The sequence below is a fragment of the Rhineura floridana genome, chromosome 6 (assembly GCF_030035675.1).
Source record: "Rhineura floridana isolate rRhiFlo1 chromosome 6, rRhiFlo1.hap2, whole genome shotgun sequence".
Taxonomy (NCBI): domain Eukaryota; kingdom Metazoa; phylum Chordata; class Lepidosauria; order Squamata; family Rhineuridae; genus Rhineura; species Rhineura floridana.
The window spans coordinates 90,075,389-90,088,334 of NC_084485.1; the positions used below are offsets into that span (position 1 = coordinate 90,075,389).

Sequence of the window (12,946 nt, forward strand, 5' to 3'; positions counted from 1 at the left end):
TATGATCTATGTAGTATAATATTTTGGGTTTATTTTGTTAATTATGTTTATTTTGGGTTTATTTTGAAAGTAAAATTTATTTTTTAAAAAACGAGGCAGTGATGGCTACCAACTTGGATGGCTTTAAAAGAGGATCACACAAATTCATGGAGGAGAAAGCTGTCAGAGTCATCTATGCTCTACCTCCATAGTTGGAGACAGTATGCTTCTGAATATCATTTGCTGGAAACCTCAAAGGGGAGAGTGCTTTTGCACCCAGATCTTGCTTGCGGGCTTCCCATAGGCATCTGGTTTGCCACTGTGAGAACAGGATGCTGGACTAGATGGGCCATTGACCTGATCCAGTTGGCTCTTCTTATGTTATTGTGTTTTACTCTTTTACTCTTTAAGAGTGTGTGAAGACAACCTTTGAGAAATAGTGCTGGTTTTTCTAAAACACTAACCATTGAAATCCTATGCCAGCCTTGTATATAAACTCATAAAAGTTACTACCCTGCAAACAAAAAACAATTACTAGCCATAGCCTTCTGGAGGTTGACAGAAGGGGAACAGAAAGCTGCAACATTCCATTGTGGCTGGGCAGGCGGCTTGACTTCCGCAGTATCCAGTGCTGAAATAATCTGAGAACAAGTCTGGATAATTTTGGATCCAACTACAAGTTATGCCCAATGCATAGCATGCAAATGTGTCTTGCTTTTCTTAAATTAATTACACCTGTGGGGGAGAGGAGAGAATTGTTACTAGGATCAAAGTGCAGGGGGAGGGACAGTTTATCCTTGGCATCTCCAGACATGACGTACACCCCTGAAAATCCCACCTGCCCATCCAGCAATGGCTATGTGGCTGAGTAAAAATGTTCCACTAGGTGTCGGGGAGGAAAAGCATTTTTGTGACTAGGGAGGAATGGATAAATCTTCACTCCCTGCACATTTGAATCACAATAATAATCCCCACCCGCAGCTGTAGTTAATTTAAGAAAATGAGACAGAGCTGTATGCTACAGAGTTTGACTCTGTCTGGATTGAGGTCAGGGCCCATCCTGTTCTCTCAAAATCTTGGACAAAGTAGTATGTATGCTTTGATTTTTATATATTTTCTTTCACTCTGGAGGATAGCATGTTCTTTCCTGAATGATGTGCGAAGAAGCTTCCATCTAGCAGTGGGTGGGAAAAATTTTAATGGTTTGCATTGCTGGGCAGCGTGCCCACTTTTACTGTAAAGAGTTCTGCAAGTACACTTTGCTCCCTTAGTCTACCATTATGTAATTGGATGTTAGAATGCCTTTAAGCTTCTTTATGAGGAATTAATACATTTGTGTTAATTAAATTAATTAATTGCATCAAATCCTGGTTGTGAAATTAAACAGAAAATTTGCATTATTACAGTTTTCCCATTGATAGCACTATTCCAGTTTCCATTTATCTGCAAACTAATTATGGAGCAAGTCAATAGTGAGTTGTCAGATAAGTACAGAAAGAACTTCAGTTAACCATACTTGAATTTTAAGAGCAGAGGTAGCTTCAGTTATAATATTTTCCCTGAAAGACCTAAACAGATGCATTGTGAGTTGGATAAACTAAGAAAGTGCAGTAATTATATTAAATGACTTTTGACAGTAACAGCTATTAGCTGAAGTGTACCAATAAATCCAGTCATTTTACAGAAGAGAGTATGTGTACTTTATTTTCCAGTTGAAATCAATAAGACATGAAGGCTGAAGGCCTGTTCTTTAACCCTTATACAGTGGGGAGGAGAGCCTGGCTGGGAGTCCAGAGTCTGTGAGTTCAAATCCCTGCTCATGTCTCCTGGGTGTCAAAGGCCAGCTAAAGATCACCCCAACAGTGAGTGGCTTAGGGGGTCTCGTGCCCTGCCACCTGTGCGCAAGCTGCATAGTCCCAAGGAGCCCAGTTGCCCCCCAGCTGGCAGTTGTGGACAAGGAAGGGACTAGCTTGTGCAGCTGTGGCAAGCTGAGCAGGCCCTAGCCATCTGGGGAGGACTAGCCTCAGAGGGAGGCAATGGTAAACCCCCTCTGAATACCACTTACCATGAAATCCCTATTCATAGGGTCGCCATAACTTGAGATCGACTTGAAGGCAGTCCATTTCCATTTTCATTCCATAAGAGGACCCTATGACTGCCAGGTTTGCTTTGGAACCTGTGATAGTAGAATCTGTCAAAGCTGCTTGAAAGTCCAGGATATTGTGTAGTTGGACTTCCAGAAAGCTTTCACCAACGGCTCCATAGTAAACTTTGTATGTATTGAACTGTATTCTTTATTTATCATTTTTAACTGTCCTTCATCCCACGGGACCCCAGGGTGATTTACACAAAAATCAAATTGGATACAAAACATAACCACAGAGTAAAATCTTTTAACACATAAAAACAAAAAACCAACAGTATTCACAACAAAAATTACAGCGATTCAGCATTAGCCATAAGAATACACATTCTTGGGCTTAAACCAAGCTAGGTTTCATAATTATGGAATAAGAAGATCCCCATACAGATTGTTAACTGGTTAAAGAATGAAACACAGAAGTTAGGAATCAAGGGAAAGTTTTATTCATAAATTATCTGGAGTCTCTGTTTGGTAGTCAGGTTTGCAGATGACACCAAATTATTCAGGATTGTAAAAACGCAAGGACGCCGTGAAGAATTCTGAAAAGATATCTCCATACTAGGTGAATGTGCAAAAAGAAATATAAGATGATATTATGCAGAAGTGTGAAGTGCAGCACATTGAAACAAACAATTTCAATTTCACGGAAATGCTGGTGGAATTTGAACTGGCTATGACTCTCCAGAAAAAGAGGGGTTCATGGTAGGTAGCTCAAATACCAACTCGGTGAACAAGACAAATTTAAAAAGTTGTATCCAACTAAATTGTACTCAGAGTAGACGCATTAAAATTAATGGGCCTAGGTTAGTTGTGTTCATTAGTTTCAAAGGGTTTACTCTTGATGGTGCAGCTATATTTGGAATATTGTTTACAGTTCTGGACACCCAGAGCTTGGAAGTAACTAGTTACAAGTAACTTATTACTTGTAATTTATTACTTTTTTGAGTAACGAGTGGATTACATTTTGCTAGTAATAAAACGAGTAGTAACTTCATTACTTTTGAGGAGTAATTGTAATGTTTCCAGCATTACTTTTGTGCATTACTTGGGGGAGAGCAGGGGAAGTCTTCTGCTCCTCTGATTTGTGAGTAAAAATCATGTGCTTCAAATTGGGCTTCTGTGCAGCATTGTTCTTCCTTCATGCTCTATGGGTGCTTAGGAGGGAATGAGGGAGGAGTTGGAGAGCGAGACGGCGTGGAGAAAACATTTGTTTAAAAATTGACAGGAGTGAAAGGAGAAAAGAGCTGGAGGCAATATATATATACAAAAATATGTGTTTTGGGGTATCACCATTGCTGGGGTTGGGGTGAGGGGATGTGAGGTTCTGTTATGCCATTCTGTTAATCTTACGGATAAAAAAATATTCTACTACCCTCTGTGTGTGTGTGTGTGTGTGTGTGTGTGTGTGTGTGTGTGTGCTTATTTTTAATGTTGTTTTAGGCTACTTAGATGTGCAGCAGCCAAGGCCAGCACCTTGTAGGCAATTTTTTTAAAGTAACTAAAATGTAATTGTAGCAATTACTTTTGAGTAAAAGTAAAGTAATCAGTTACTTTCAGAGCAATTGTAATTGTAACAGTAATTACTACTTTTTGGGGGCCATGTAACTGTAACTGTAATTTATTACTTTTAAAAAGTAATCTTCCAAGCTCTGTGGACACCCCGTATTTTATATTAACATTTATTTTGAGTGATGCTGCCAAAAGGAGAAATAAAGAAAAGGAAGTAAACCAAAACAATACAGTTTCCAGTGCCTACTTAAAAGTGGGCCAAGTCAAACCTCTCTGAGTGTTCCATAATTTTAATGCCACATTGAAAAATGCCCTCCCCTTGTCCCCACTAACCATATATCTATCAGAAAGTCTTCAAAAGCAAAAGGGATGTTGTAGAACTGGAAAAGGTGCAGGAAAAAAACCAAGGAAAATTATTTTTCATTTTAGAACAGTCAGTCTCCATGTAGGATTCTAAGTTTCAAACAGGGAAGAGGATCGGTGGTCAGAAGAGGAATAATGCCATTTATGTTTTCAATACTGTTAGTTAAGATCGGTCCAATGAATCCTACCTCCTCCCTTTCAAAAAAGAAGTCTGTAAAGGTACATGTGACTTTTCCTACAGCCCCAAGAACAGGACTATTTATTCCTTTTGTAGTATGCTTTCAAGCCACTGTCAAGAAAAAGTGGGGTGACCATTTCCAAATGTAAATAATTCCATCATTCTCCCTGTGGATATAATAAGTTAAATGCTTCCGAGGCCTCTCATGCCTTGAAGGCTGTACTTCCGATTTACTTATTAACAGACCAAAATGGTCACAAATTTGAAACAGCCCTCAGCATGGGGCTTTGAATCTTCTGCAATGCAGTGCATTTCGTCTAATTAGCCAGTCTTTGTTCAAGCAGTCAGTCTATTTATGTGGGCAAGTGAGCTAATCAGACAACTCCAGACCAGTTAAAGATTTCCCTAATCACAGCCTTGCAGATGGGATGGGATGCAAATGGAGGCAAGATCCTTAGCTTCTAAGTGTTGGCTATGTGGAACATATGACTTTGCATTGGGGAAAAGATGTTGATTGAAAGCCAATACCAACACTCCCCATTGGACAGACATTGTGTGGTAATCTGTTTGATGCCACATTGGAAAATCAGATTTAAGGGGGAGAGGCACTCTCAATAGCCCCCAAGAAGAAGCCTTCCAGGTCAAATCCTTATCCTTATTATCCATTGTATGTCTCCTACCACATCAGATATTCTAGACTCAAGTAGCATTCTTCTTCCCAGCCCAATAGTAGTTGTGCTACTTGACATCATTCTGGAAAGAAGCACTTGGTCCTCTTCTTCCTGGTTGGCAGATTTCTTCTGCCTCTTCCCTGCCAGTACACGAGAGGCAACCAAAATTTGCAAACACATGGAAAGAGATTATTTCAGACCTTTGAGCCCTGAAAGTGGTGATAGAAGCTACTCCCTAGAGTTTTCCCACATTACTCTGATCAGTTCATCCCTTCTCTGTGTTCTAGCAGTCTGCAAAGAAACACGAGGATCTTCAGTGCCATTAAGCACCCTCTGGAGATGCCAGCTATAGAACATGTGTCACCCAAAAACCACTTCCTCAGAGTGCTTTCTATTTTTTTCAGCAACACAAAGAAATTTGGACACACCAGATTGATCTTGGACCTCAACGAGTTTGTGGTTAAAAAGATGTTTCAGATGAATGCTTTGTGTTCCGTGGTACAAAGCTTGATCTGGCAGGCTATTGCCACTATATTTCAAAAGGCCTACATATCCCCATTTGATCTTGCCCTATGAGGTTCCTGAGGTTTAGGTATGAATAGTATTCGTACTGTGTGGCCCTGATAGTTCTTTGGCAAACATTCATGTGACACTGGAGGCATTCAAGAGGCAGCTGGACAGCCTTCTGTCGGTAATGCTTTGATTTGGATCCCTGCATTGAGCAGGGGGTTGGACTCGATGGCCTTGTAGGCTCCTTCTATCTCTACTATTCTATGATTCTATGTTTGTCTCTACCTGGTTGACTTTCTAAAAAGGTCATCTGTCTTGAAATTTCATCCATTGTTCAATGTTCTGGTCACAATTACCTGACAACTAGGGTTGCCAGGTTCAGCGCCTGAGACTGATCCTGTATTTTTAGGAGAAGAGAAAGTCACCCAAGTGCAGGTGTTCTTGCAACAGTGTAATGGGAAAAACCACAAGGTGGAATTCTCCCTTTCCCCTGCACAACTTTTAAAGATACAGAAGACCTCTTGGTTGCCAGTCCTGGTGGGCAAGTCAGAGGATAGTCATAACAGGCTCACTCAGTCAAACTGGTTGAGGGGTAGTCATGGATGCCAGCCTGGCTGAATTGGAGGCCTTTGTTTAAAATGCCTTCACTCAAGGTATATGGTCCAGTGTGGAAGTAGTTCACATAATCAGCTTCTTAAAGCTTTTTTCAACAACTTTGCTCCCAGACAATGGGGACTAAGAAATTGTACTGTGACAACACCTGTTCAGAGAGCTACCTGAAATGACAGAGGGCTACCCTGTTTGCTTGAGAAAACGTTTGCTTTTCCTGGGTGGAAAAAGGTCTTATTTCGGCAAACTTCTGACAAAGTTGCTCAATGCATGAACTAAATGGCTGAGCTGAAGGTCAGTGGATTAGACAGAATGGATACTGAACCCAGGGAATGTTCCACCAAGTAGAAGTCAGATTTAGGGCCAAGTACCTGTTTACCATGGATCCAAACAAGCAGATGACAAGGTTCACAAGAAGAAGTCATGAGAGGGATGCAAGTCTGATTGAGGCTCTGCCAAACACAAAGGCCCCCAACCCTTCATACGCCTTCCCACCTGTCCCACTGTTCTCTGCAACAGGCAAGAAAATCCAGAGATTTTGCACTGGGGCAAATGTGATTCCCATAACTCCCAGGTATCCCTGGTTCTCTGACATTTCCAGTAATTCTGGATCTTCATCAGTGACTTCTTCATACTCATCTGCACCTGATCCATCTGGCCAGTTGGAGGTTGAAAGGCAGGGCTTCATAACTTTTGAGTGCTATCCCAGAGTGGTATTAATTCTTCTCATAAGCCTTCTGCTGTTTGCATATACAATAAAAATTGTAGGTTTCATTTCACACCTTTTCAATCTACCTACCCTGTATTGTAGAGCTGGACTGGTTTGCTGGTTGCTAGTAACAATTTTTTGTTTGTTTGTTTTCTATCCACTTCTTGTTCCAGAAGTGTTTTTTGGGTTTTGGGTTTTTTTATTTTACTTGGAGTGTCTCTGTTACATAGCTTGTCTGTCCTGGAGATCAGTGGGCTATCCCTCCTCATAGGAAGAGGTTTTTAATACACAGAAAGGCTTTTAGCAGTGTTTAAGCTGAGCTTGGAGATCTGCTAAGTGCCTTTTTACTATTTCTTTTTAGCATTTTCTTTTAACGTATGCCCAGTGTTTTGAGCAGATAAGACAACATGCCCTCACCTTGAATCAGAAAGAATCAGTGAAGTCCTCATTAATTTTATCAAGGAGCAACCATCCTGTATTTCTCTTTTTCTGCCACTTGCTCTTCACAGAGAAGATGCACATTCCCTGTCTTGTCTGATATTGACAGAAGCACAGGTTTGTGTCTCAGCCTTTGTTAAGCTCCCTCCACACTTTTGTTAAAGCTGCCTTCCCTTAAAGCTCGTTTTGCTGTTGTTTTGAGGTTGCCCCCTCCAATCTAAAAATGGAGGGAGCTGGGGCTAAGACAAAGGAATAAAGGGCAGGTAAGATTTCATGAACTAGCAGTTGGGGGAAAGCAGCTGTACTAGAACTTGTTCTGGTTATTGACTTTTTCACCTAACAGGATGCAGTACTAGCCTTTTGTCACGTCTTTAGACCATTGAGACATGGTGCTCATGCAGCATCACTAATAAGGAAGGGGGGAAATTGCTTTACAGAATACTCATTCTTCCCCTCTTCCAAACTTACCTTGGAGCTGAACTGCTGCAGTGCATTACACATGGGATGGACTTTGAAGACCATTTGGAAACTTCAGCTGGTGCAGAATTTGGCAGCCAGACTATTGACTGGAATTGCATAGTCCAAACATAGAACATCTGTTCTGACCTGACTGCATTGGCTGTCAATTTGTTTTTAGGCCCACTTCATGGTTCTGATTTTAATTTATAAATTTACATGGCTCAGGACCCCACTGCCTTACAGAATACCTTTTCCTATATGAGCCTGAAAATCAGCATCAGAGGCTCATCTCTGCCCTCCCTCTCTGGCACTTTCCTAGACAGTGGCATCAAGGGGCCTCTTCAGTAGTAGCCTCATATCTATGGAATGCTCTCCACAGGGAGGCTTGTGTGGCACCAACATGGAATCTTCTTGGTGCCAAGTGAGGATGTTTTCCTTCTTCCAGGCATTTTGAGTTTTTTCTCTACAGCATTTGTGCCCCTCCTTGGGGGGCTCCTTGTGTTGGTTAAACCCATGTTAGGGGATGGAGGAGCTGTTTTTATGGCTCGACTACCTCGTATTGTGCTTTGTTTTAATTATTTTGTTTTCATATGTTGTGTATTTTACTATTTGTAGGTCACTTTGAGACACTGTATAAAGTGGCTAATAAGCTTAATAAACAATATATTATAAAGTAACTGCTGCCTGTGATAACTGCTTGTTGACCTTGCTGGTTTATTTACCATTTCAGTCATAATGGTCCAGGGACGTTGTGCTTACATCCTCATCAGCCAACTTCCTTTAGACTCTTTCACTTAAATGAAAGTATCAATCCTGCCAAATGAATTAGCTGGTATTTCTGCTATTTGCCTTCTTGGCAGTCTAGTGATGTTTCATCTATAGAACCTCCAACTCCTATTAGCCCCATCCAGTTGGGCTAATGGTCAGAGATGATGGGAGTTGTAGTCCAACAACATCTGGATCTTCATCCCTACAATGAATTCCATGTAGAGATGGGTGACAGTTTATTTCTGTCCAATAGCAGGTTTTTCCTGCATGCAAAAATGGGTCTGTGCCACCTCATTTGTGTGTGGATTTTTTTTTTAAAAAAATCTTACAATCTGTGCAGTTCTACTAAAAAATAAAGATCAGATGCTTATGAGGTGATCTGAGCTGCCTTCTTTTCGAAAAAACACTTTACAGCTGTCTACCAATATAGTAAAAAAAGTATTTTAAAATGCTCTCATTGTTAAAATATGGCTGCCTCATGTACCTATGGGGCAGCCATTTCTTTTCCATACTGTCTTAGTAAGACTACCAGGAACATAATATGCAATAGGAGATGGCTGCTTTAATGGGTCCAGTTTTTTCTGTATAATTCTCCAGGACACACAGTCACTTCCAGGAAGCATTTTAAAAAGTTTTTTTCCCCTGTCCTGACATGCTGAAGTTAGTAACTACTCCAAGAAAATAAAAAGTGTTGAGTTTGTTTTTAAAGAAAGATGGCGGAAACCCTTGGACTACCTCACAAGTAGTACTTGATGTTGCCAGATCTATGTGTGTATCGGTTTGTAGATTATGCAGACAAATCCCCATGTCTGTGGTCTGATCCACACATGAGTCTGGGCAGAGGGGCTGAAATGGGTAGGCTGGCTCTAATGAAGAGCAAATCAGAAGCCTTCAACAACCCTAGTTGTATGTTCGTTCTTTTAGGAGGGAGTGGAAAGATAATTTCTCTGATCTTTATCTGTACCCTGTTATTTTCCTGGCAGCTGCTCTAAATCGTCAGCTTCTGTGAACTACCGTACAGTTTTATTTTTTTAGAAGGGTAAGACTGGATGTGAATGCGCGGGAAGTGATTAAAAGCCTCATTCTAAAATACAGATGGTTATCTTTCATACTGTCTTCTCAGGGACTAGTTAGAAAATAGAAGTTTTGAATCCCTTTCAAATTGATCACTGTTATGCATATTACATGTGTCATTCCCCCCTCCCCCAATTTTGTAAACAAGATCTCTAGAAATACTAGATTTTTGCACAGTTTTGCACTATGCATGCATCCTGAAAATAAGACACTTTTGTTTGTTTATTTTTGGAAGTTATTAAATGTAGCTCTGATTACCTGTCAGGTGCATTGATAAGAATAAAATGTGTTATAAACAAGGAAATATAAAATACCCCTCTGATGTTTTCTTGCCATTCGTAGATTTGCTGGAGATAGAGTTGCATTAGTGCCAGCCCCATATGCCCTTACACACCACTAGGCATGTAGTGCCTTTAGGATTGGCATTTAATCAGTCCAAAAACTTGGTGAACTGTAACCAAGTAATAGTAGAGTATTTAATGGACGGGCCCCCGAAGAGCAACTCCGAGCTCTGAGAGGTCGCAGGGTGAGGAAGGGCAGCTGCCACAGGGTGGGGGTTCCAAGTGTCTTTAGTCCCAGCCCTCCTTCAAGCCTTGGTCTAGTGCCGCCCTGGGGAGCCCCTCCTCCTCTTGGGGGCTTAGTGCCCCGCCCCCAGGTTTTCCTTGCCTCCCATGGTGCAGCAGTCCTCACTACCCTCCCTCCCTGCAGAGACTGGCTACAGAGCCCAGAGGCTAGCTCGCAGCGGCATCTCGCTGGTGGTCCTGGGCCACTTGACCTTGGTGCTGGGGGCCATTGTCCATGGCTCCCTCCTGTGCCATGTGGCCCGGCCCGCGCACACCATCACGCCGTGGCTAATGTTGTTGCGGTGGCTTCTGGGCTCTTGAGCGTTGCTGCCGGTGTCCTGGCGATCCTGGTGTCCCGGAGCTTCTCCCACCATTGCCTGCCTTGGATCCTGGTTGTTATCTCCCTGACAAATGTCCTGATCTCAGGAGCCTGCTGCGTGGGGCTGGCAATTGTCATCTCCCTCACTGTTGTCAACGGTGGCCTTCATCTCTTTACTGGTTGCAGCAGTTCTGCCCTTCCAGCTGATGCCCACACTGTGATAACAAACAAGTGCCCTTTTGACACTACCCGCGTCTATGACACAGCACTGGTCCTTTGGCTTCCTTCTTCATGGCAGCAGTGGAAGCCAGTTTGTCTGCCTGGTGTTGCACAGCCTCCCTCTCTCTCTGTGGAATTGGCCCCTCTTCAGCCTCCTACAAAGTGGCCCTGCTTCAGGCAGCTGCCCCACAGGAGGTGGCTGCAAAGGAAGGCTCTGAAAGGGAGCCTCACCACCAGCCTCTGGTTGAAATGGACGAGGAAGAGTGCTGCCTTTGAGGGTGGAGGGAAGAGAGCTGCCGACTTTTGCTGCTAGACTATCCTTCATGTTCTTGAACGGACAGATGGGCTGGTGTTCAAGGTGCAGAGCTGGCCAGGCAGGAATCTTCCCCAAATTGTTTTGTGTTTTTTTTCGAAGTGTTTTTAAATTTGTATATTTGTTTTTAATGTTTTTAATTGTTGTGAACCACCCAGAGAGCTTTGGCTATGGGGCGGTATAGTAATGTAATTATTATTATTATTATTATTATTATTATTAATAATAATAATAATAATAATAATAACCTTAATTTTCTGGAACAGTAATAAAGAAAAGTGAGCGAAAATTCAGCAACTACTGACCATAATCCTTTCTACAAATTTCACTGAACATCATGCCCAAGTACATGGACATCTCTCAATTTCAATGGCAGTCCTGAGTTATGGACAGTTATGACCTATTACATCTTTTGTTAACAAAGATTTGGTCACATTAAGGCTAAGTTCCTTGTATCTGCAGAGTTCCTCTGCCCCACCCCGCCACCCACCCTGGACAAAGACATTTTGCAAAAAAATGCAGGGACAGGATGCTCCTGGATATATGCACAGAGACCCCTACTTTTGTTAAATGATTACTTCCATACTTGTGCAGAGATTGTCTGGTGGACTGTGTTGCAGTCTGCCAATGCGTCAGTGCAGACTGCAGAATGACAGTGGCTTTGCAGATGAAAGGTGACATGAAATGGAAGAAAGTTGCTTAATTCAGGGGCAGATATTCCAGTTTTCCTCTGAGTTTCCTGGTGTATCTGTGCAGGCCTAGGTGACCAACACAGAGACACACACATAAGGTATACCAAATATATAATGGTGTCAGCTACTATCATGTTTTTTCTAATTAAAGGGCAGAGTTGTAAAGAGCAGTATACACCAGCCTTGTAAGTAAAGCCCTCAAAACTTGCCTGGGGGAAAAAATCACTTGCCTGCTAGGAACTGGCAGAAAAGGGATGGATATACCCTTTTTCCATTAGCCCTTTGAATTTCTATGATGGGTATGAAGGAAGTGGTAGGGTCCCCCTCTGTCAGTCTCACTTGCTAGCATAGAATTCCATATACTTGCTGCTGCATGTTACTAATGGCTATCAGGGAAATGATTAAACACAAGACTGGTATATACATAAATGTATATATAAATAGCAGGAGTGACCTTTTTTCTGGCAGTGCATATTTCATTTCTGGTAAATAACCAAGATGTACCATTCTCGTCAGGACAGAAAATTTTGACTGGCTACCAAGGTTGACCTGTGCCACTCTGGTTGTTGTTTCTGTTTTCTTCATGAACCTTATATATCAGTTCCAGCTTAAGGCCAAACGGTTTAAACATTATGTATGTGTGTGTGCACGAGAGAGAGAGAGATACTCGATTTGGGATTGTAGGACATTGCAACTTTAAAGGGCATTCTTGATTGTGTGGAATATTTGACACCATTTTAGTATGGTCAGATCATAGGCAGTTAATTGAAAATATTTGACCAGTCAATAAACTGGCACCCCAACACTATGTTTTTGAACTTTTTGAACTCAGGCTTCACTTAGAAAATTACATTACCTTCCATTTCTCTTCCCCCACCCCCCAAAATGAAATCTATCACCATAATCTGTTGGCAGATTAATGTGCAAAGTTCCTCATGTGCAGTTGCACATTATAATCTGTGGAGTGGGGTGTGTAAGTACTCAAAAAGTTAACTGTCCCACTAGTTTTCCTCCTTCCATTCCTCCTCACAATTTTGAGGGCAGACACCTATAATTGAAAATGTGGTGATTACATGATGAAGTGTTAATCTATTGTAGCTAGCCATACAAGAAGATTTGTGGGTGCCTTTTTTACTTAACTGTGTAAATCAGGTGTTTCAACTAATTCTTTGTTCCTTTCTTTTGAACCAGCACAATTTTAAAGGTTTTCCAGAGTGCTGTGGGATCCTTTACTAACTTGAACTTGTAGCTACAACTTCCTGTGATGTGTGAATCTAGCAAGTGTCTTCCTGAACTGAAGCTATAAAGAAGAAATTACTGAAGAGATTTCTATGTTAATTATTTATTATGGATGGTATTTGTGACGTCCTTACCCGGCACCACCTGTGAAGCTCTCACTTGTGGCTACCAGCAGACAGGAACGTCAGGTT

The 12,946-nt window shown here is 41.7% G+C and overlaps 1 protein-coding gene across 5 annotated transcripts in view; it reads left to right on the top strand.

The window, feature by feature from the left end:
- Positions 1–12,946, top strand: part of ELAVL4 (ELAV like RNA binding protein 4) — a 167,134-nt gene that overhangs the window by 85,284 nt on the left and 68,904 nt on the right. The window lies entirely within an intron of this gene.